Source organism: Entelurus aequoreus, linkage group LG08, assembly GCF_033978785.1.
Source record: "Entelurus aequoreus isolate RoL-2023_Sb linkage group LG08, RoL_Eaeq_v1.1, whole genome shotgun sequence".
NCBI classification, from domain to species: domain Eukaryota; kingdom Metazoa; phylum Chordata; class Actinopteri; order Syngnathiformes; family Syngnathidae; genus Entelurus; species Entelurus aequoreus.
The window spans coordinates 34,857,710-34,884,125 of NC_084738.1; the positions used below are offsets into that span (position 1 = coordinate 34,857,710).

The 26,416-nt window shown below is 39.7% G+C and overlaps 1 pseudogene; it reads right to left on the minus strand.

The window, feature by feature from the left end:
- Positions 1-26,416, minus strand: part of LOC133655824 (myosin-4-like) — a 249,022-nt pseudogene that overhangs the window by 19,401 nt on the left and 203,205 nt on the right.

Here is a 26,416-nt window from a genome sequence, read left to right on the forward strand (position 1 = left end):
CTGCTTTCGCTATCTGCGCCTAATGACTGAGCTACGTGATGTCATTTCTTGTGATGTCTCACGGGGCATTTCTGGTCGGGACGGGATTCCAGGGATTCGAATAAAGAACCAACTCTTTTTCTTTACTATAGTGGTCTCGATAACGGGTGTGTTCGGTTCTCAAAAAGGGATTCGAGTCCGAGGACTCGTTCTTTTCTTATCGAACAACCGGGAAAACCGGTTTCGAGTATCATCCCTAATGACAAATACTGCCTCAGTTTGCACTCAGACAAGTTTACCGCGGGGGGCTGTCAAAATAAAGACTTCGTGGTAACCACTAAGGCATTAATAGAGTTGTTACACCTTACCTGCTTTCGGCTCCCAGACCGTAGTCGAGGAGCGCAGGGGAGACGTTCCTCGAGGGCCGATGTACTTCGGTGGTAACACCCTTCACTTTACAGACTCGAGGGTGAATGACGAGGCCGGCGGTTTGTTGCAACTTTGTGACTTTATTGGTGTCTTGCACGCAGCCATCCACCAAGCTACTAGCGCCTGCAGCACTCACTGTTACTGCTCCCTCACCTCTCTCGCCCACCCACTCACTGATGTCACTCATCTCACATGCTGTCATATCTTAAAGGGCCACACACACACATACGCTACTCTCATAACAGAGTTAAGAGCCGCATGAAACCAGCCAAAGAGCCGCATGAGGCTCGCGAGCCGCGGGTTGGCCAAGTCTGAGCTAGGGAATTGCAGCCATGTTTACCCCGCTAGGGCATGGCCCAAAAGACGAAAAGGACGCGTGTGTGTTAATCAGCCGTTAAAAAAATTAGCGCCGTTAAAAAATTAAAGTACCAATGATTGTCACACACACACTAGGTGTGGCGAAATTATTCTCTGCATTTGACCCATCACCCTTGATCACCCCCTGGGAGGTGAGGGGAGCAGTGGGCAGCAGTGGGCAGCAGCGGTGGCCGCGCCCGGGAATCATTTTTGGTGATTTAACCCCCAATTCCAACCCTTGATGATGAGTGCAAATTCATAGTTAACGCGTTATTATCACTTTAACTTTAAGAGCCCTAGTTAAAACCGTAAAAAAATGTTTGGGCTGTTTGTCCTGTCCTTTGACCTGTATTATTTAACCTTGTGACCCCATACATAGCGCACATGTCCTATCTTTGTTTGTTTACAAGTCAGTAAACAAACAAACTCAGCTAAACAATCACAAGCACATTCACAAGCATACAAAACACAATGCACTGCAAATTAATGTCAAACATCACCATCGCATCATTGACATCTGGCTTAAAAGGGCTGTTTGCAACATTTACACAGATGCCTAGAGGGCGTCAACTTTCCAATGTATTTTACATTGTATATCCTGCCCTCTTATGGCTTCTCGTACGTAATGACATCATTATGTACGTCCGTAACATACTCTTGCGCATTAACTTTAGGTGTTGTTAGCTAATAATAGCAATTTGGATAGCTGCCGGTAGCTGTCATTGAATGTATATTCTATAACAACAAAAATAAAATAATTTAATTGTAAATGTAATTTCTTTGCAGAGTTTATAAAGTAGTACACATTGTTTTGGCTTAGTGTTTAAAACGGACATCCATTCTGACAAAACCTTGGTCAGAAATCAAACCCATGCCCTCTTCCATGAAAGGCAGAAAGAAGCATGTACCGTTACAACACCAGGTAATCTGCGCCTGGACACCTAAAATATGTACCAATTTTTTGAGGCTGCACATGCTCAAATAATTTTGTCAGTTTTTGAGTATGTTCATTTGCCAAAATATTAACAACTGGATTGATTTTAACATCCATCCGTCCATCCATTTTCTACCGCTTATTCCCTTCGGGGTCGCGGGGGGCGCTGGAGCCTATCTCAGCTACAACCGGGCAGAAGGCAGGGTACACCCTGGACAAGTCGCCACCTCATCGCAGGGCCAACACAGATAGACAGACAACATTCACACTCACATTCACACACTAGGGCCAATTTTAGTGTTGCCAATCAACCTATCCCCAGGTGCATGTCTTTGGAGGTGGGAGGAAGCCAGAGAACCCGGAGGGAACCCACGCAGTCACGGGGAGAACATGCAAACTCCACACAGAAACATGTTTTATTTAATTAGAATAAATACATCATTATTTAAAAAGTGAATTAAAGGTTTTAAAAATATAAATATTTGTCAAAGACAAACTAACACTATGTCAATGAATCGTACCTGGCCATACCAGGTATAAATAGTAGTCAGCAGTAAAGATTTTCTAGTGTTACCTAAGGTCATATTAAAAAAATAAAAACCTGAATTTTTACTTTTGATTCCCACACCCATGACTCTGACCTGCTTGTGTGGATTTCCTTCGAGCTTTCTTGATGTCTTCCTCAATCTTGTTACTGAGTTTCAATTCCAGCTGCTGTGTTTTCAGTTCCAACTCCTTCTGTCTGTCAGCCAGAGCTTTACGGGCCTGAAAATGGTACAAACTCTCAAAATATGCATTTTTTGAATTCTACGTAAATAAATGCAGAAAGTCGTTATAGAATGCATCTTATTGTCTGTATAGCACAAACATGTTTAATCGATTCTCACGAAACTTTGTAGAAGGGTGAAAAGACTAAATCAATAACTTTTATGCGGATTTTACTGTAAATGCCAATGAATATTGTGAACAATCTGGTTGTTCTGACACAACTCAGTGCAGAGTAGGGATGAGTGCCAAAACCAGGTTTAGTATGCCACCAGCGCTAGCATAAACGGTAGTACCCAGACCGTAAAAAAGTAGCTAACGGTACCTAATTTCTGTGCTAAATGAATGTAGTCTTGGCCATCTACAACAAGTGCTTGACCATGATATTGTGCAAGTAACGTTTTGTAAGTAATATAGTTTCCGGGCAGAAGGACATAGTCTGTCTCTTTTTAAAATGTATTGCTGACCTTAATACGCCAACAGCAGCCTTCATAACACCGCAAGCGCCACAGTCATGTTTTGCTGTATTGTGAGGACAGAAAAGCAAGCCCAAATAAGCCACTACATGTTCAAAAATAAGGCCAAAAAAAAAAAGGTAACCCGAAATTTACAAACGTTGTGCTTGTAAAAAGTCGCTTGTGATACATTGCAGCTAGGGACTCCGGTAATAACTCACAGTGACAGTGGATGGAAATAACTTTGGTCTTGTCAAGATAGTGGGGTTGTGAATCTTTGGGCACCACAGGATTTGATTCGAGGGACTAATGATTCAATGCAGAATCGATTCTCGATTCAAAATTATTCCTGATTCAAAATCAATACTTTTTAATAACATTGGGTGCCAGTTCTATGATTAACTCCATTCCTCCATACAACAGATAAAGAGCTCTGATAAATGTATACATTACTTAAAAGAAAACTGGTTTTGTTTAATAACATTCTACCCAAACTTTTAATAAAGTCCTGTACAAATAAAGCAACAAGAGAAGTATCCCACACTTCTCTTTTTGTAAAATAAATCTGTACAGCAGATATGGGCATCTACATCAACAAAATGGTTTGCCCAAGTGGCTAGTTTGGACAGATTTACAAAAAACAAAAAACAAAAAAAACAAAAATCGATTTCTGATTTTTTGGAATCGATTACGACTCGTAACAAATAAGTATCGCGATTAATTCGGAAATTGATTCTTTTTGATAACCCTACAAGATAGCAATGTGCCACGGGTTCGAAGCTAAGCTTGGCGTTCAAAACACCTTTTTCCTTGTCCATTTCTGCTCTCTATTCCTTCCCCTGAGTCAGTTGGAATGTTGCTTGATTAAAAAAGATTGTGCTGTTAAAGGACACTTCCGTTAACTTGGTATTACTGCGTTAACTTTGACAGCCCTAGTTGTATTGTATTGCATTTCATATTATTGTATGTTGCTGTTTGAAAAAGGTTGTGCTTGTGCACTTTGTGTGTCAGTCAATCACACTGTCAACCATGTGGATATGCAGATACTGAAGCCAACATGCACATGCAAAGTCATAACCACTACACAGTTCAAAGCTGACAAGCTCTTTTGAAAGGGGAAAAGATTCATGCGGTAAGGTGAGCTTTTGATCCAATTAGAAATCTTCCAAGAAGCCTACTCTTCACACAGCCTCAGATTCTAAGAATTTAACATGGTGGACATTTTTTACATTCTAGAACATCTGAAGACCAATTAAGGTTGGCTGAAGATTTCTCTGTAAAATAAATGTTTTGTTGTCCTCATTAATCCACCTTGCAGCAAATCGTGTTAGATTTTCTGCACAATTGAAAGTTTTAAACTACAAAAAACATATAGTATGTAACATAATTATATAGTTTCTGTTAAAACAGACATCTGCCTACTCTCAGACAAACACTGTGAAATGGAAATTGACGCAAGAAAAAGATAACGTTAAAACAGAGTTAAACAAATGCAACAGATGTGGAATTTTAACCACTGCTAAATGAATACCTGACATTCTGTTGCTAGGCGATAACAATTATGTGAAAGCGTGTGTACCTTCTCCACTAAAGTGTAGCGACCAACCAGCTGCTTCCGCAAGTCTGCAATATGATGGTCCAACCTTTTCATGTCCTTCTTGAAGTTCTCCCGGAAGCTCAGCAAAGGCTTTTCCACTTCACTCTGGAGCTAAAAGAAACCCACTGCTTTAATCATGTACAATTCACACAAAGATATGGAAAGTTGAAGCTAACATTTCAGTGCGCTACAACACAACTGCTCAGTGCTCACATATGTTTTGCATCAGTGTCCTTGCACTAAAACTTGAAGGTGACCGTAAACACATTTGTCTAACATCTGTGCCAAAAAAAAACAGAAACACATGCATACAGCACACACACATGCAAACGCACTTACACACACAGCGACAATGAAACTAATATTTATGCAGGTTTTTAATACACTTTGCACAGTTGTCACTTATTCCACCGTCAGGCTGCTGAAGAATGTCATTAAATCTGTGTCCGAAGAAAACATACCAAGTGGACATGGCTTAAGTGGAAGGACCCTTGCTGGGCATCAAAGGGACTCTGTTGCGAACATTAACACACTCTTCCACACTTCAGGACCTAGGACAGAACCGTCCAAGAGAACAACAACAAACAACAATCTAATGTTTGGCCATGGGACACAAATTCAAGCCAAACCAACCTTTGATGAGAGATGTCTAAAGTAGAAAGGCCAATGCCCCCCATGATTCAAAGGTTCACTACTGATGTGTCCTGAAGTTGACATCTTAAGATATCTGTAATACACCTCCTACACCAATCTCAAAATCAAAACTACCCTCATGTGAGTGCATACCATCTTTTGGGCTAATGGACATTTTGGTGTTTACCGAGTTCAAAAGACAGCCAGTCAACAACAGATATTAAGAAAGAAGAAAATACCAAAACCGGACTCACATTCAACGCTGCAAGACTCCAGTGTCATTTGCATGATGAGTTAGCTAGCTCAATGTCCAGGCGGAAAATTACCGCTGCTATTCCCACCCTGTGAGGCTCTGCGCTCTGCTCGGGCAGCAGCAGCGCTAGCTGACCGGCAGCACCCGTCACTGCTCTTTGAGGATTGTAACTACAGCGTGCTTTCACCTCAAAGTCTCCAAGACAAAAAACCCCTCACCAATAACACCAGAAAAAGTCGCTAGATTTGTCGCTAGTAGTTGTTCACAAAAAAAATGTGTCAAGTGGATTGGAAAGTCGTCAGATTTAGCGATAACGTCGCCAAGATGACAACACTGGTTGATAGTAGAAAGCTGTGTCGCAAGTGGAATGGTGACTAACAAAAGGAAGAAAGATATTTGGGTTGAAACCATCCAGAATGTTAATGAATTGGTTTGGCCAGAAGAAGACCTTGGAGCAAGTTAAAATCAGATGGAAGAATCTGAGGATCAGAAAAACAAAGGACCTTGCTGAAGCAAAAAACACCCAAACGAGCAACAAACCCTTTGAGAAAGGTAGATACATGAATGTGGTTCTGGGCACTGTTGGAGGTGAGAACTCTAAAGCTCTGCATGGGATTGAAGGCGCTGTGGGGGATGGTGATTTTACGAGGAAAGTGAGCCAGTTCCTTCTAATGCAGAGTAAACATTTATTCTGGATCCTCATAAATCCCCATAATTTTGATCCAGATTAAGGGCCCGATTTACTAAAATCTAAATACCACGCGTTAAACAGCGTGTGCAATCTATAAAATAGCATGTATTATTAGTGCACGTGTTGCGTGCGATTTACTAACACTGCAATTGGTGCAGACTGCTTTATTTAAATTGCATGTACTATATGGGGCATCATCGCTGAGACACCCTCATTTACTGCAGATTCATGTTATCATGCTTCGACCTGTGGCGTTTTGCTATGTTTTCAAACATGCAGGAGACATCTACCACTTTTTATGGGCATTTACAATGAAACATTTTTTACCGCCAAAGGTGCACTCATTGGAGAGAGGATGCACTTGGTACGGCCCAATAAGAGATAAAAAATATATTTAATATAAGAAAACATTTAATAATATATATGTTATGTGAAAAAAATGAAAGTCATTTAAAAAATATGAAATTATACCAAAACGCATACATTTAATTATTTTGATTAGCCCCTTAAAGGCCTACTGAAATGAATTGTTTTTATTTAAACGGGGATAGCAGATCCATTCTATGTGTCATACTTGATCATTTCGCGATATTGCCATATTTTTGCTGAAAGAATTTAGTATAGAACAACGACGATAAAGTTGGCAACTTTTGGTCTCTGACAAAAAAAAGCCTTGCCCCTACCGGAAGTAGCGTGACGTAGTCAGTTGTTCACCTCCTCATATTTTCCTATTGTTTTCAACGCAGCTAGAGCGATTCGGACCGAGAAAGCGACGATTACCCCATTAATTTGAGCGAGGATGAAAGATTCGTGGATGAGGAACATTAGAGTGACGGAATAGAATGCAGTGAAAGACATATCTTTTTTCGCTCTGACCGTAACTTAGGTACAAGGTCTCATTGGATTCCACACTCTCTCCTTTTTCTATTGTGGATCACGGATTTGTATTTTAAACCACCTCGGATACTATATCCTCTTGAAAATGAGAGTCGAGAACGCGAAATGGACTGTCACAGTGACTTTTATCTCCACGACAATACATCGGCGAAGCTCTTTAGCTACTGAGCTAACGTGATAGCATCTGGCTCAAATGCAGATAGAAACAAAATAAATAAATCCCTGACTGGAAGGATAGACAGAAGATCAACAATACTATTAAACCATGTACATGTAACTACACGGTTAATAATTCTCAGCCTGGCAAAGCTTAACAATGCTGTTGCTAACGACGCTGAAGCTAACTTAGCAACCGGACCTCACAGAGCTATGATAAAAACATTAGCGCTCCACCTACGCCAGCCAGCCCTCATCTGCTCATCAACACCCGTGAACACCTGCGTTCCAGCGATCGACGGCGCGACGAAGGACTTCACCCGATCAGAGATGCGGTTGGCGGGTAGCATCGGTTGGTGGCTAGCATGGGCTAGCGCGTCTGCTATCCAAGTAAGTCCTTTTGTTGTGTTGCTACAGCCAGCCGCTAATACACCGATCCCACCTACAACTTTCTTCTTTGCAGTCTCCATTGTTCATTAAACAAATTGCAAAAGATTCACCAACACAGATGTCCAGAATACTGTGGAATTTTGAGATGAAAACAGAGCTTTTTGTATTGGCCTCAATGGGGGAGCCATACCTCTGTTCTACTGGCTACGTCACACGCATACGTCATATCCAAAGGAGTTTTTCAACCGGAAGTTTAGCGGGAAATTTAAAATTGCAATTGTATTGGCATGTGTTGCAATGTTAAGATTTCATCATTGATATATAAACTATCAGACTGCGTGGTCGGTATTAGTGGGTTTCAGTAGGCCTTTAAGTCCTCTAGCAGCTATAAAATTATACAATTATGTTGCTGAATAGTCAAAATGTGTAATATGTTTTATTTCTGACCGTCCAAAATGTTCACACACATGCATAGGACGGAGGATTATCGTCCGTCCACCATCTGCACTGATCCTGCAGCCGTGTGTAGAATTGTCAGTTTGCACGTCCTCCCCAATAAAACGCAACACAGTGCGAGCAAAACAGTGGTGAGTGTTGATAAATCCCATTGCGCGTGCTAAATAATTATATGTGCATCTCCTCCTCACAGTATTGTGGGCATTCTGATGCGCAGCATATATTTTGCATATTAATGAAGACAAAGACACAGAATGGATTGCACGTCTTATTCTGCTCACTTAACGGACGCAATCCACTTTGCACACGTTTAGTAGATCAGCTTTGCACGTGCTATCAGGTTTTCACGTGTTTTAGTAAACACAAACCTTTAGTAAATCAGGCCCTAAATCAGTGGTTCTTAACCTGGGTTCGATCAAACCCTAGGGGTTCGGTGAGTCGGCCTCAGGGGTTCGGTGGAGCCTCCGCCGCGGAGGTCAAGACACACCTGACTCATCTTGTAAATAAAAACTTCTCCCTATCGGCGTACTATGGATACCCCCAAACTATGTTCCCTCTAATTTTCCATCTGATTTGCAGGTGTGTAATTTGTTGTGAGTTTATGCACTGTGTTGGTTTTGTTCTTTGAACAAGGTGATGTTCATGCACGGTTAATTTAGTGCACCACTAAAAAAACATATAACTTTGTCTTGAATTAAAAGAAAAAAACTTTAAATTTTTCACTAAAGAAGGGTTCGGTGAATGCACATATGAAACTGGTGGGGTTCGGTACCTCAAACAAGGTTAAGAACCACTGCCCTAAATGCTTTGGACAACTGGCAGGAGGTGGTTATGTTGATAAGAGATCCACTGAGCAGCTTGATTAAGTAAAAACATGACAAATGAAAGCACAGTTTAAAGTCAGGATGTACTTATCAGGATATTTAAAAGACAAACTGCATGGAATAATGTAAGTGTTAATTAGCTCCACTAAATATTTATTCAAAATTCAGTCTTTTGTTTATTGTTTCATGGCTCGTATTTCTTGATATGTCAGACTTGCTTACAGTCAAAGTCAATGATTCAGACACAAGCAGAAACACTGCCAAAACTATGGACATAGCGAACATGTATTCAACTAGAACTAACCTCAAAATAAAACATAAAATAAAACATATATACATATATATATATATATATATATATATATATATATATATATATATATATATATATATATATATATATATATATATATATATATATATATATATATATATATATATATATATTCTGCATCTACATCATGAATGTTTTGATCATCAAACCACGTTTATATGTGCAGTTGTGAGGGAGAAAAGCAGGAATTACTTTGGAGGAGAACTTCAGGTGAACCTCAGCTTCATCCGCCAGGCTCTTCTTCAATTGGGCCCAAGCATCCCCAAGAGTCCTAGGACGACAGAGAGACCACACACACTTTTACATAAAAAGTGGGCAGAAATATCGAGGAAAAGGGGGAGTGCAGCAGATGACGGTGAGCACACACAGCTGGCGATAAGCAGCAGAGAGTGAGTTACACCGCTAACCATTAAATCTGGAAAGCTGGAGGTCCAAATGCAGTTCAGCAAATAATTAAGATGCATGTGACACATGTTCTGTTCCAGCCAGCTCACAGACAAGTGTTAAGTTAACAAATTCATATTACGTAATTAATGTGGGGCAGCACGGTGGAACAGGGGTTAGTGCATGTGTCTCACAATACGAAGGTCCTGAGTTCAATTCCCAGCTCGGGATCTTTCTGTGTGGAGTTTGCATGTTCTCCCCGTGACTGCGTGGGTTCCCTCCGGGTACTCTGGGTTCCACCCACCTGGGGCTGGGTTGATTGGCAACACTAAATGGTCCCTAGTGTGTGAATGTGAGTGTGAATGTTGTCTGTCTATCTGTGTTGGCCCTGTGATGAGGTGGCGACTTGTCCAGGGTGTACCCTGCCTTCCGCCAGAATGCAGCTGAGATAGGCTCCAGCACCCCCCGCGACCCCGAAAGGGACAAGCGGTAGAAAATGGATGGATCGATGGGTAATTCATGTTTTTTCAACATGAACAGAAATGTGTCCGGACCAAAACAAAGTAGATGACTATTAAGCAGGAGGGGGTTGAGTGGAAGAGACTTTAGAAGAGCTTGTGTTTCAAAGTTTAGTTTATAAAGCCAGTCATGTTTGATTCCCTTCCAGAAGGTCACGTTATCATGATTTGAAAAAAACAAAACCAAGGATGATGTACAAATATAATGGCAATAGTGGAACATAAAACTGAACAAAACTGACAAAAAAAGAGGAACATTTCTATCGGCACAAATTATTGCCATGTAAACCCCGAAAGAACATTTTGAAAATCAAGACTTTTCCTGCAATTGGGTTCATTTCTACACTATATTTTACCTTTAGATGTATTCTCATCTACCAACCTTTTTCAGCTGTCTTTTTTAAACTTATATGTCCCATGTAATGTACCACATAATTTCCTGGTTTTTTAGTGGATAATTTACTAACAGGATTATCATTAAAAATGTAATGTAAAAAAAAACAAAAAACATGCATGCAAAGAACTCTGAAAACATTTCCCATTTGTTAAAGTTAAAGTTAGAGTTAAAGTACCAATGATTGTCACACACTGGGTGTGGTGAAATTTGTTCTCTGCTTTTGACCCATCCCCATGTTCACTCCCTGTGAGGTGAGGGGAGCAGTGAGCAGCAACGTGCGCTGCGCTCGGGAATCATTTGGTGATTTGGTGAACATTGGCAACTCTATCCTGTAGCCACGCCCCCTCAGGTAATATACTTCCGGTGTTGTGACCTCTGTTTACATCCAAATATACCTTCTCGCTGGCTACTAATACTCCACAACTACAACTGCTTTGGAACTAACAGTGTTCGGATTGTAATCATCCAAATATGAATAGCAGCAAAGTAGACAGCTGTCAACGTTGTGGCTCGGAGAGCAAACGGAGGCAACAACACGCTGGCTAGCTGGTGCTCCTGATTGTCTCTACGTCCAGCAACTCAGTACTGCGTTTAGGCAAGAAGAACAAAGAGTACCTGCAACTAAGGCGAGTGTTCATATTGTGATTGATATTTCATAAAAACATATGCGGAAGTGACATTTTGACACGAAAATGAATGTTTAAAAAACTCAACATTTCCGCATTTTTGCGGACATTTTACATGCCTGAACATTGGTTCCTTATTTCACAGTTCTGGACTTAAGACATATGTCTACAGGTAAAATCCCCCCAAAAAAGACACAGTAGTGAATTTTAGATTTGTTTTTAACAAGTTTCAGCACAATTTGGAACGCCTACTGTTAGCTCCAAAATGTCTGCTGACGTCACCTACAGAAGACTGAAGGTAATTTCATGTTGTGTAGTATGCGTCTCCATAGCATCTTCATCCAAAATCCCAATATTCCTCGCACAGTTAAATATGTCTGCCAGATGCATTGTTGCAGGTTGTAGCAATACAACTAAAGAAGGGGTCAGCCTGCATACATTTCCAAATGATGGGCGTATGAGAAAAGTATGGACCTCTCCAGTCAAATTGACCCAAACAAAATGAAACGAACTAAGCAAGAGGAGTGTAATTTGCAGCGATCATTTTAATGATTCTGACTTCAAAGAAGAAGGGTTTTGGTTCGAGTTTGGGTGGAATTTACAATATCATTATTACCATAGAAATGGCCAACTCTTTAATTTTTCAGACAAGATAAAGGCTTAAATAAATTCATATAGTTACAATAACCACGAATATAAGTGTTTGTCTTACATGTAGTAATCAGTTGTGGACAGACAAAACCCCAGCAGTAAAGGTTTAGCGAGTGATGCGCGCTCACGCGGCGGCAAGAATAATAGATTTAACAGGAGGAAGGGGATTCCTATGGGCCCATTCGTCACGGTTAACCTGACACATGAAACGTGACAAATTGGGCGGGAGTAAACTATCCATTTTAGCTGCCAGATGGCAGTAGAGGGTTGAATATCTTAAAATGTGTTTTGTGGCAATTCCAACTTTGACCACAGTGTCAGTTGCTATGCAGAGTCGTGCTTTCCATCATTTCCAGCAGGCTGCATTGCAAAAATATTAACTCGCCATCTTCCTCTCACACGAGATCCACCCAGGAATGGAGCCATTTGAATCCCTTCCCTACTGTAATTTTCCGATTGTGGGATGCAGAGGAGGTGTGTGAAAGCGGAAGCAGTTTCAGGAATTTTGCATTGTGCTGAATTTTGTGTGAAAGGTAAAATTGGGTGGAAAAGAAGGCATATCATCAACTTTGCTGGTCGCTGTGTGAAAGAAGCCTGTGTGCTTGTCTGCCAGATGACACAATCTACAGCTTGAAGCAAATGTAGTTCGTTTAGGGCATTTTCGTGCATCTGAAAACATGCAGGCTATTTTAAACACAATATGTCCATTCAAGCTGTCAATGTGCATGATGTATGTGTCCTCTGCCTCAAAATGATGTCTCATTAATTTCAAAGAAATCATGGGAGAGGTTGGACACTACAGTATATATAAAAAGGGTAAGCACTATTGATAAACTACATATATATATATATATATATATATATATATATATATATATATATATATATGTATGTATGTACTGTATGTATATATATATATATATATATATATATATATATATATATATATATATATATATATATATATATATATATGTATGTATGTACTGTATGTATGTATATATATATATATATATATATATATATATATATATATATATATATATGTACATATTTGTGTGTATATATATATATATATATATATATATATATATATGTACATATTTGTGTATATATATATATATATATATATATATATATATATATATATATATATATATATATATATATATATATATATATATATGTATATATATATATATATATATATATATATATATATATATATATATATATATATATATATATATATATATATATATATATATAATATTTGCAAATAATCATAAACTTGGAATTTAATGGCAGCAACACATTGCAAAAAAGTTGGCACAGGGACATTTTTACCACTGTGTTACACCGCCTTTCCTTTTTAACAACACTCAGTACCGGTAATCGTTTTGGAACTGAGGAGACCAATTTTTGAAGCTTTTCATGTGGAAATATTTCCCATTCTTGCTTGATGTACAGCTTAAGTTGTTCAACAGTCCGGGGTCTCCGTTGTCATATTTTACGCTTCATAACGCGCCACACATTTTCAATGGGAGAAATGTCTGGACTACAGCCAGACTAGCCTAGTACCCGCACTCTTTTACTATGTTTTAACATGTGCAGAACGTGGCTTGGCATTGTCTTGCTGAAATAAGCAGGGGCGTCCATAAAAAAGACGTTGCTTGGATGGCAACATATGTTGCTCCAAAACCTGTATGTACCTTTCAGCATCAATGGTGCCTTCACAGATGCGTAAATTACCCATGTCTTGGGCACTCATACACCCCCATACCATCACAGATGCTGGCTTTTTAACTTTGCGCCTATAACAGTCCAGATGGTTCTTTTCTTCTTTGGTCTGGAGGACCCAACATCCACAGTTTCCAAAAACAATTTGAAATGTGTACTCACAATGGAGTTCAGATTGTAAAAGTCAACAAATTGTGAGTGCTGCACGGAACTCTAACTACAAAGATGATGGTCATGTTGAGTTAAGTCTTTGCATCTTACCGTTTCTGTATTTTATCTGTTGAGTAGATAATTTACAATTAAAAAAAATATTGTGCGTCGCTACGGCATTAGTCTGCCGCCAGCCACAACAGGAGCAGCTGATTGCTTGAACCTGCGCTGATTGGAGTAGCGGCAGCCAATCCAGAGGGCGCTTAAAGTCAGCGGACAGGTCATCTTTAAACAGTGTGATGTCACTGACGTGTGACGCGGGTTATGCTTGAATTGCTGTTGCGGCATCCAGTGGACACATTTAGAACAGCAGTTTCTTTCATTATGAAATGTAGCTCATTTTTTTACTTTGCAAACTACTTTTGCGGGCCGCAGGCTGGATTATACCTGTTGGTATGGATGGTATGTTTGATACCCCAGCTTTAGGATAAACACATTTACTGTAATTGAACTCAAACATAATGCGCAAGTGTTCTAATCATATTATTACTCCAAACAAGTATATAAATGTATATATTTTTAAATATACTTTTAGTTGAGTGTCTTTAAACTGACAATATAAACATCCAGTGTATGAAGTGTAAAACAATAATGTTCACATTAGAGTCTTTCAACTTTAGAGAAACAGTGTCCTCGGTACTGGACATCTTATTTGACTTTGGAAAATGCTGATTTTCAGAAAAGTTAGCTGACAATATAACGTTAAATAATGTAAATACCTCACAAATTGATGCTTTGCCTTCTTGGCATCAAATATATTTTCCGGGTGATGGTTTATCGAGTAGGGCAGCACGGTGGCAGAGGGGTTAGTGCGTCTTCCTCACAATACGAAGGTCCTGAGTAGTCATGAGTTCAATCCCGGCCTCGGAATCTTTCTGTGTGGAGTTTGCATGTTCTCCCCGTGACTGCGTGGGTTCCCTCCGGGTACTCCGGCTTCCTCCCACCTCCAAAGACATGCACCTGGGGATAGGTTGATTGGCAACACTAAATGGGCCCTAGTGTGTGAATGTGAGTGTGAATGTTGTCTGTCTATCTGTGTTGGCCCTGTGATGAGGTGGCGACTTGTCCAGGGTGTACCCAGCCTTCCGCCCGATTATAGCTGAGATAGGCTCCAGCGCCCCCTGCGACCCCGAAGGGAATAAGCGGTAGAAAATGGATGGATGGATGGGTTTATCGAATAGCTTCTCATATTAATTGTGTTCCCCACAGTGCAATGCCACCAAACATTATTTTATCTGCGCTGCCGCCTGCTGCATTTCCTACCTAAAACATGGACAACAAATCCATTCAAACCACCAGTTGATTCAATATTACTGGAAAAAAATGTGGGTTAAAACATCCCAAGTTCTGACCGTGTTGTCTTGGAAACTCTCCAGACTAAGAAGATGACATTGTGTTGTAGTATACGCAGAACAAAGAGGCTGTGTTTTCGCCAGGGATTGTTTGTCTGTCTGTGAGCAACATAACTCAAAAAGTCCCACACACGGACCTCGCACACTCGCGCTACTACGCAGGGAATTTTGGGGGATGTAGTTTACTTCCAGACTGGTCAATTCAAAAGTGCCAGCCAAAAATTACACTGACCAGGTTTTAATTTTATACCGTCACATGTCATTGTATTATTGTGATGATTTTGATACCAAAATACGGCAGTATTTATAATATCGTTACACCCCTAATATATATGCATATATACAGTATGTACATAAATATACATACATATAAATATAAATATACATATACATATGTATACATACATATATGAGGGATGTGCGTCCCTACCTTAAATGGAGATCCAATATGAATCTTGGTACATGGGTTATGATACAATTCACTAACACTACTTTTTAAAACGTTACAATACAATGCAATATTTTATGACTTTTCTTCATTTAAAAACATGCTATAGTATGTTTTTATTGTCATAATTTTATTGCATGATTTTTGTATCCCTTTAATTTAGGTAGCCAGGGACTGCAGATGTAAATTAGCTATTTAGCTATAATCTGGTACAGAACATATCTGTCTTTGAACCTAATGTTTCTGTGCATTGTCCCTTCAAATAAAGACTAAACCAAACCAATACAATTCAATGCAATTCAGTGCAGATGGAAGCTTTGCATGGTGAAAAAAAAAGCAAATGTATCATGTCAGAACAATGTCATATGTTTATTTTTTAAATATACACATACGTAACAGGTGGTTCCTGTATTAATTTTTAGCAAATAGTAGAACTATAAACTTCAAAGCATTGCAATCCATAAACTTTAAAAAAAGAAAAGAAGCTATGTGAGTTAAAAAATGCAAATTATGATTACAACTGTAAATTTATTTGGTTCTGTTGATTCTTAGTTTAATTGTATTTGTTCTACATTGTTAAATGTTAGGGTATCAAACTGGATCAAAATACTGAAAAGTTTAGATATTCACAAACGAACCAATTGACTGGCTCATTGACATGAACGATAGGTTTTATTTGAAGCGTGGCATGATGAAACATTTACATTTACATCTCAACCAAGGCAGAAAGAGCGGCAGCTTTGCACAGAGTGGGTGTGGGTCTCCTCTCTGCTCTGACGAGAATGGAATGGACTTCATTGTTATGGCACTTAAAAGTACAACAAAATGTGTTTTCAGTACAAGCTGTCCAGAGCAGACATTCAGTCGACAGTGGGACCGCCTGTGAGGAAAGGCAGCACCACGTGTCCGTTGAGGACATTAGAGTGATGCTGTAGCATGTAGAAACGGGAGTGGAAGGAGGAGAGTCAAAAGAGGGAGATAACTGTTTTAATGACATTTAGCAACTTGCAAAACCAATGGAGCAGTACTCTACATACATGCTTTTCTCTCGTTTGTGCACAACAAAGTTAATGCGTTCCCTTTAAACCCGTCCGACCGGAACTCTCTAGCCATGACTCAGGTTCTGTGGGTGAATAATGTACAATACGCGCTTTCATGTCTCCAACCAACCAAAAAAGTTGCTAGATTTATCGCAGGTCGCTTTTGAGAAAGAAAGCCACTGAGAGGAGTTGGAAAGATACTAGATTTAGCGAGAGAGTCGCCAAGTTGACAACACTGCACTGAGCAGTGTGTGAAAAATAAAGACGCAAAAACCACCTTAGATTACTTCTGATTGGTTTACACTGCGTGGTACCTTCCATGGTTAGCTACATTTAGGCACAATAATTTATGGATTGGTTTGTGATGTGTTCTTTCGGTAAGTCAATCAGAATTACTTTCTGCCAAGTTGCTCTGTTGTTGTCAGTCGCAAAGGACAACACTACTATTGTATTACATCATCAGAGAAGTCCTGCAAGATTAGAGCGGCCATATTTTGTAACAGATGTACAATCAACCAATACACGACTTTCTAACCGAACATCGACTTATCCATATTTAGGGATGATGTTTGATAAGAAATTATCGAGTTCGAGTCTATTATCGAATCCTGTTATCGAACCGATTCCTTATCAATTCTCTTATCGAGTCCAGATAGGTTGTTGTATATGGAAAAAAACACACATTTGGTTTAACAAAAGCTCACTTTTATTATATTAGAAAACAATTTAATCTAAAAAAATAAATAAATATTGACTGTTACCCCCCTAAAAAAATAAAATAAAATAAATAAATATTGACTGTTGTTACCCAAAGTATATTAAGTGGGATTTTTCATAAAAACAAATATATACAGTAACACGAAAACAACCTGTCTCTGTGATCACTATAGGTGTATAAATAATAATATAGTGTTAAATAAAATCAGTCCCTTGGGCACAAAACTGAAAATAATACAGCTCTCCAAAAAGTGCACTTCTGCTGCTATTTGACATAACTGTTTGTTATGATGCTTGACATTTTTGCACTTTATTTCTTTATTGAAAGAAAATTCTATGAAGAGAAAAGTTGTTTGCAAATGTGGTTACAATGCTAAAAAATGAAAAGTTAAAGCTAAAAGAAGAAATACACTTTATTGAGTTAATATTATTTCTTTATAGGGGGGAAGATGTGATGAGCTAGGGAATATAACAACTACACTACCCAACATGCAACGGGAGTGACGAGCATGCGCGGTAGCCCCGAAAAGTGTTGCATGTCGTCACCCGTGAAAGTAAACGTCAAGAACTCAGCCAACACGCCTCGTCTGCATTATTTATAATTAGACAGACAACACATATACAGTGTGATTTTGTTTTGTTTACAAGGAAAGAAAAACAAAAGTTAAAAAAGGGAGATGTATGTTGAATATACATGTATGTGCTGCGGTTGCTTTAAGAACGTTGCGACAGCTGCCGTAAACGAGGTGCGTTGCTAGCCTGGTTGCTGTTTCCGGTTGGTCGTAAAAGTGTTCATGTGTTTGTACCCTGCTCAAATCACTCAGTAAAGTTATTCATTGGATTATACCTTTTGTTTTGAACTTTATTACACCTTGAAGCGCTTTTTCCCGTCCATTTTTTTCCTGCTTTCGCTATCTTCGCCTAATGACTGAGCTACGTGACGTCATTTCTTGTGATGTCACACAGAGCATTTGTGGTCGGGGCGGGATTCGTTCCGAGGGATTCGAATAAAGAACCAACTATTTTCTTTACTAAAGTGGTCTCGATAACGGGTACCGGTTCTCAAAAAGGGATTCGAGTCCGAGGACTCGGTTCTTTTCTTATCGAACAACCGGGAAAACCGGTTTCGAGTATCATCCCTATCCATATTACATATAAATCGATCCAGAGACTTGCCAAACGATGCATTCATATATATATATATATATATATATATATATATATATATATATATATATATATATATATATATATATATATATATATATATATATATATATATATATATATATATATATATATATATATATATATATATATATATATATATATATATATATATATATATATATATATATATATATATCAATCAATCAATGTTTATTTATATAGCCCTAAATCACAAGTGTCTCAAAGGGCTGCACAAGCCACAACGACATCCTCGGTACAGAGCCCACATACGGGCAAGGAAAAACTCACCCCAGTGGGACGTCAATGTGAATGACTATGAGAAACCTTGGAGAGGACCGCATATGTGGGTAACCCCCCCCTATATATATATATATATATATATATATATGCATACGTATATACATACATATGCATACATATACTGTATATACATACATATACATGCATACATACATATATAAATGTGTATATATATATATATATATATATATATATATATATATATATATATATATATATATATATATATATATATATACTACCGTTCAAAAGTTTGGGGTCACATTGAAATGTCCTTATTTTGGAAGGAAAAGCACTGTACTTTTCAATGAAGATAACTTTAAACTAGTCTTAACTTTAAAGAAATACACTCTATACATTGCTAATGTGGTAAATGACTATTCTAGCTGCAAATGTCTGGTTTTTGGTGCAATATCTACATAGGTGTATAGAGGCCCATTTCCAGCAACTATCACTCCAGTGTTCTAATGGTACAATGTGTTTGCTCATAGGCACAGAAGGCTAATTGATGATTAGAAAACCCTTGTGCAATCATGTTCACACATCTGAAAACAGTTTAGCTCGTTACAGAAGCTACAAAACTGACCTTCCTTTGAGCAGATTGAGTTTCTGGAGCATCACATTCGTGGGGTCAATTAAACGCTCAAAATGGCCAGAAAAAGAGAACTTTCATCTGAAACTCGACAGTCTATTCTTGTTCTTAGAAATGAAGGCTATTCCACAAAATTGTTTGGGTGACCCCAAACTTTTGAACGGTAGTGTATATACACACACATTTATAGGATCGATCACCTCGACTTGGTCATCTGGTAAGTATTGCCTGCTGAAAAGGTTTGAGCACCCCTGATGTATGTCATTAACAGCAACACACTGTAAGGAACTAAATCATTGAATAATTGTCTAAATGAAACGCGATTGGTGGAAACTACGACTTTTTCTTCCGACCGGGTTAAGTACATAATCCGAACGCAATGTTTTGTCACGCAAGCGCACGCATTCAGTCTGTCATTTGTTTATTTAAGAAAAAGACTGTCAATAAAAATGATTCAATCAGTATTATAAAACAGCAAGTGTATGCATCATTTTATTGTAGGGTATTTGGAGACACTGCACACAGAGTTAAATATAAATAATGCATTCATTGCAGAATAACGCCATCTTTTGTTTCACTCTGTGATTATATTGTTTGAAGATGATTCCCAAAAAGACAAATACATTACTTTCTAAATTTTACCAAACACCTACTGTAGGTATATTTGTTCAAATTATCATTATTGGTTCAATATCGCCGATACCAGCCTGAATTTTACTCTGTATTGGATCGGAAAGAAAATCAGTGGTATTGCACAACACTACCTGTGGTTAATAAACGTGTGCGGCCAATATGCAGTATGTACAACAATTAGGTGGGTGCGCTTATAATTAGGTGCACTTTATATACCGGAAATTAGTAAGTTAGTAAGTTGTAAGTAAGTAAGTTGAAGTGGCCATATGTGCTTACATGCAATTTAAGGGACTACCTTTGGCAATGACATGATCTGCCATCACAAGGCAGAACTAATCAAGTTTCATAAATGCCATTCAACTGAACACACACTGCATGATTGGAGCAATAAAAAAATGGTAACATGCCTGGTGGTCACATGATCTTTCCAGAACAAATGGTAAATTCAGGAAAAAAACAGAGGGCTGGTGCTGGGCTGGAGCCACTCGGATAGCAGATCCTACCCAACAAAACAGCAATTGTCTTGCCTGACAACAGTGCAGGCCTTGGGGAGAGCATAATAGAAGGATTGTACTGCACTTCTCTGAATGTGGGCTGACTGAGCCGGCTGGTATAATCTATGTGGGACCATTTCATTCCACTTGAGCCCTGCACATATTGGAAGTCTTATGTGCATGCAACAACAATGCATGACAGGTACATCCCTTTCAAGAATTCTTCTTCTAACTTTGTGCAACTTCTATGGGAGGAAACAGAACTTGCACCAATATCCAACTTTAAAAAAGTAGATTTATTGCAACTAAATCTGAATTTGTACCCTGCACAATGAGCATTCTTCAGGCCCATGCACACAGCAAAGTATTCTACTTAATGCAAGGCTACTGAGGTCACACATCCTGCATGTACTATGCACTCCTTCATCACATGCACGGATCATCTCGAGCAGCACTGAATTATGACTATAAGGAATACATGTGTGTTGTTCAATTGCAGACCTGCGGTCGTAGGCTACGGTTCTATAAAAATGATTTAGTTTTTTTTACAAAAACTAGTGTATGAATGTTGTCTATCTTTGTTAGCCCTGCGATGAGGGGGCAACTTGTCCAGGGTGTGTACCCCATCTTCCGCCCAAATGCAGCTGGGATAGGCTCCAGCATTCCCCGCCACCCCGACAGGGACAAGCGTTAGAAAATGGATGAATGGATGATTTGAACTAATTCCAATGAAAGGTGGGGCACTAAATACTGTACTTTAAATATATCTATCCATCCATCCATTTTCTACCACTTGTTTCACATAACATTTTTATCGTAGCCAAACCCCATTTGCATGTTTTTTCTGAATCTGCCCAGTTTCACATTTTGCTGCCCAAAAAAACACCTTTGTATTTCAGATTGTGCCCATTTGAGAACCAACAGCATTCCATAAAGGCTTAAAAGCCCAGACCAGGACAGGGGACACTACTTACTTTGTTATATGTCTGTTTTCTTTGCCTCCTTATTTTTCTCCTAGTAGTTGTGTTTCCTAGGTTCTGATCCTTTTCCTCTCTGTTTAGTTTCCATGACAATCTGAGCACACCTGTCTGGAATAATCATGCTGGCATTTAAGCCAACTCTACTCATCTGGGGGTCGCGAGATATTTCACTCATGCCCCGACATGTTTTTCTACGCCATGTATGCCTCTATTCTACTTGCTAATCCTGCTCGTTGTGCTTACTCGGAACTAGTATACCCCAGCCTTCCTGTAATCAAGTTATTTTTTTCTTGTTTTAGTATTCTTCTAGTTTTTTGTATTTTTTCCCAGTTTTGTCGTGCCACTGGCTACTCCCGCTAGTGTCATAGATTTTGCTCAATTTATTTTATGATTTATATGACAATTATATGTATTTGATGTCTTTATAACCTATCCACACATATCTAACAAGGGTTGTTAATGATAAACCGATGCGCCGGATATCCGGTTCAAGAAGTGGCCGGTTTGGCTACGTCGGTTACAGTCCCCTCAATCAATAAGGTTATCACGCCGAACTAGAAATCAGTTGACGGTTTCTGTCTTAAAAACGACACGAGACCCTGGATTGTCTGTGAAAAGAGTCACACGCTCGTTACGTTACTTATGTAACTGGAGGCGAGAATAGACGTAGACACATAGACCGGGTATACCGCAAGAAGAGTAATCAGTTGACAGTTTATCTTTAAAACAACACAAGACTCACAGATGCCCGCCAAATAATTACCCACAATATATGTAACGTCAACACCATGGACCGTTTTCGTGCTGTGCCGTCCGTCAATATTGTAACATTTCAAGTACTGAAGGACAGCTTGACAGTTTGTCTTTCTTTATTACACAAAATGCAACATTCTCGTACAAAGGGCTCAATCTTCAAGCTCTCTTTTCCGGCAACATTCAAACGACCTTTGAACTCCACTTCCGGAAGTCCCGCCCCTCACTCAAGCCATTGGCTAGAACCTGTAGGCGTCTGTGACGACACTGACTTAACTTGACTCGTGGAAAAAATATATATTTGACATTTGACATGTTTGCATTTTTACTTGATTTAACATCTTGGAGGATATATGTTGTGTTCGACAAATTTGAAAATACTGGAAGATGAATGTGCCTATGAGTGTTCTCATTCATCAAGTTATTGTTATTCTCATGGCATTCGAGGGAGGAGTTATATTAGAAGACGTTTGGCCTGTCATCAAACTAGTTGACACCAATTCATGCTCATAGACTTAGATTGGACAGATCTAGTCTGAGCGCTTGGTGCCAAGGTCCTAAATATTGATCCTTTTACATGAGGAGCGTACACACAGGAAGGAATATTTTTCTTTTTTGTTGTGTAAAAATTATACATACACTAAATTGGATCGCATCAAATCGTTTTGTTTTATACAAGCTGTAAATAAATAGTTTTTGAATCGCATCGTAACCCATGTATCGCAATGCGAATCATATCATCCATCGCAAAAAGATTTACATCCCTAGATTTCACACACACTTCTGAACACTCTAAAACAGTCATCAATTTAACATGAAACTTCAATGGGTACTCAAATCTTAATGTACTTCAAACTCTGCGATGCACTGATAGGGTGGTACAACAACTAATATATTATGTTTTATGGGTTGAAATTCTATCTTTTCTTGATAAACACGTCTGCCCTACGAAGACCCTCCCATTCCTGCTCCTGCCTCCATGTTTTGTTTTTCCTTTGGAGAACCAGAATCAGCACAACCCTCAGCATGATATCCCCACTGGTGACATGACTGAAGGAAAAAACTCTTTACAACACATTTTCTTGGCAAAGTTATTTCCCCGGACACCAATAAAACACACATTTGACATATTGTCCCATCAGCTTTTGTTGCCTCCATCTAAACTCTTACAACTCACATATTTTCTGAGATCTAAGTTAATAGTTATTCGAGAATTAGAGAAGGAATCAAACCATGCAGTGGTTTACTGACAAGTGTCAAAACTGGGTCCTCTTGACCCAGACACTCACTGGGATGTCTCGCCTTGATGGCTTTTTGGCAGGCTCTTTAAACATTACTTACTTGCATATAACACACCATCTCAAATCAGACTTAAAAGTACAGTAAGTAGCATATGTAATATATTGTTGTAAGTTTTCTCTATTAGGAGTTAATTTGAAGCATTAGTAAAAGTTTAAGTACCAATGATTGTCACACTCACACACTAGGTGTGGCGAAATGATTCTCTGCATTTGACCCATCACCCTTGATCACCCCCTGGGAGGTGAGGGGAGCAGTGAGCAGCAGCGGTGGCCGAGTATCAGCATTGATATGACCAATACTGCCCTTGTAACTACTTGGTAAAGTATTGGATACCCAAATTTGGAGTATCACCCAAAACTAATACATAGAACCAAACAACAGAAGAATAAGTGCTTACTACATTTTAACAGACATGTAGATTGCACCATGTTACAACAGAAAGTAACTGGATAGCAAGTAGAGTAATAATAGTTTTGACAAAACATTACAGCCAGAAATTATGCAATATGTTAACCGCATTCATCAGCAGCCCAATTAGGAGGATTTTTAACCATTTTTGAAATGGTTCTATTATTATTTATAAACCAAATAATATATTGTGATATATATCGTTATTACAGGAGGCTGCAATTTATACCATGGTATAGATTTTAGGCCATATCGCCCATTCCTAAGCTCTACTAACAATTTTCACTGTTCGAGTTCAATGTCTTTGTACGAGCGTGCACACATTTATGGAGACATCAGTGTATCATTCATCCATTAATTTCTCCAAATAAAACATAATCTAAAAAAGAAAAACATTTTTTTTTCCCCCAAGCCCACAATGAAAAAACAGATAACAAATGTGTTTTCCTATGTATGATTTTGTGCTCAGTTGGAGAATGGACAAAACAGATAACGGGCATATAAACGTATTATTTGCGAATCCATTTGATACACCACGGTGCAATCCCAATACACCCGCTCACTCACTACCACGAGCCCTCACCCACTACTACTACACACTCTTCTCTGTTGTGAATTTTTTGAAGGTATGTAACGTTAATGTTTTCACATTCGCAAGCTTTAAAGTTTTAGTATTTAAGTATTATTATTTAGTATTTTAGCTCAACGTTAGCCAGCGGGGCTAGCTGGCGAACATTACAAACTAACATTCCAATTTAACATGATAGGCGTTAAATTGATGTTATATAACTTATAAAACTTTTGCAGAAATTGTGTATTTTTCTCTGGTCCAACATGAGCAAGTCAGCATCTGAAATGCCTCATACTCAAGGGCAAAAATTCACACCCCCAACTCATCCTTATCAGAATCAGAATCAGAATCAGAATAGTTTTATTGCCATTGTTTGAGAACGGGTTCATAAACTAGGAATTTTTCTTGGTGCAAATGTGCGACATAAAAACATATAACACATATTTGGTAATAAAAAGAGCTGTAACTGAGCTATCAGATAGACTTAGAAGGAATTCAAGGAATTCAAGGAGCTGCTGTTAGGTGTTATTGTTCATTTGCCTGATGGCCGAGGGGAAAAAACTGTTCAGGTGGCGGGAGGTGTGGGTCTGGATGGAGCGTAGTCTCCTGCCTGAGGGGAGAGGGGAAAATAGCGTGTGTCCAGGGTGAGAAGAGTCAGCTGTGATCCGACCCACACGCCTCCTGGTCCTGGAGGAGAACAAGTCCTGGAGGGATGGGAGCTTGCAGCCAATCACCTTCTCAGCAGCACGTACGATGCGTTGCAGTCTATTCTTATCCTGGACTGTGGCGCCGGGGAACCACATTGTGATGGAGGAGGTCAGGATGGACTCTATGATGGCTGAGTAAAACTGCACCAGCATCTCGGTCGGCACCTTAAGTTTCCTCAGCTGCCGCAGGAAGTACATCCTCTGCTGGGCCTTCTTGATGAGGGAGCTGATGGTCAGCTCCCACTTGAGGTCCTGGGTGATGATGGTGCCCAAGAAACGGAAGGAGTCCACAATTGGGACGGGGGTGGGAGAGTCAATCAGGGTGAGGGGGGATGGTGGGGCTGTGACTTTCCTGAAGTCCATGATCATCTCCACTGTTTTCTGGGCGTTCAGCTCCAGGTTGTTTAGGCTGCACCAGGACGTCAGCCGGCCCACCTCTCTCCTGTAGGCGAACTCATCGCCATTCGAGATGAGCCCGATGAGGGTGGTGTCATCCGCAAACTTGAGCAGTTTTACGGATTGGTGACTGGAGGTGCAGCAGTTTGTATACAGGGAGAAGAGCCAGGGGGAGAGTACACAGCCCTGAGGAGTACCAGTGTTTGTGGTTCGACTGTCCGAGACAATCTTCCCCAGCCGTACGTGCTGTCTTCGGTCTGTCAGGAAGTCATTAATCCAACTGCAGAGGGAGTCGGGCACGCTGAGCTGGTAGAGCTTGTCTCGTAGCAGTCCAGGGAGGATGGTGTTGAAGGCAGAGCTGAAGTCCACAAACAGGATCCTAGCGTAGGTTCCTGGGGAGTCCAGATGCTCCAGGATGAAGTGGAGGGCCAGGTTCACTGCATCATCCACAGACCTGTTGGCTCTGTAGGCGAACTGCAGTGGGTCCAGGAGGGGGGCGGTGATGTCCTTGAGGTGGGGCAGGACCAAGCGCTCAAAGGACTTCATGACCACAGACGTCAGCGCGACCGGCCTGTAGTCATTTAGTCCTGTGATCCGTGCTTTCTTGGGGACAGGGACAATGGTAGAGGTCTTAAAGCAGGACGGCACGCGGCATAGCTCCAGAGAGGTGTTAAAAATGTCAGCGAAGACAGGAGCCAGCTGGTCCGCACAGTGTCTGAGAGTGGAGGGGGAGACACCATCCGGCCCGGGGGCCTTCCGCGTATTCAGCTTCAAGAACTGCCGGCGTACATCCTCTTCTTTAATGGAGAGGGTCTTTACAGTCTTATGATGTTTTTGGAGTCCTGTGATGTCATTG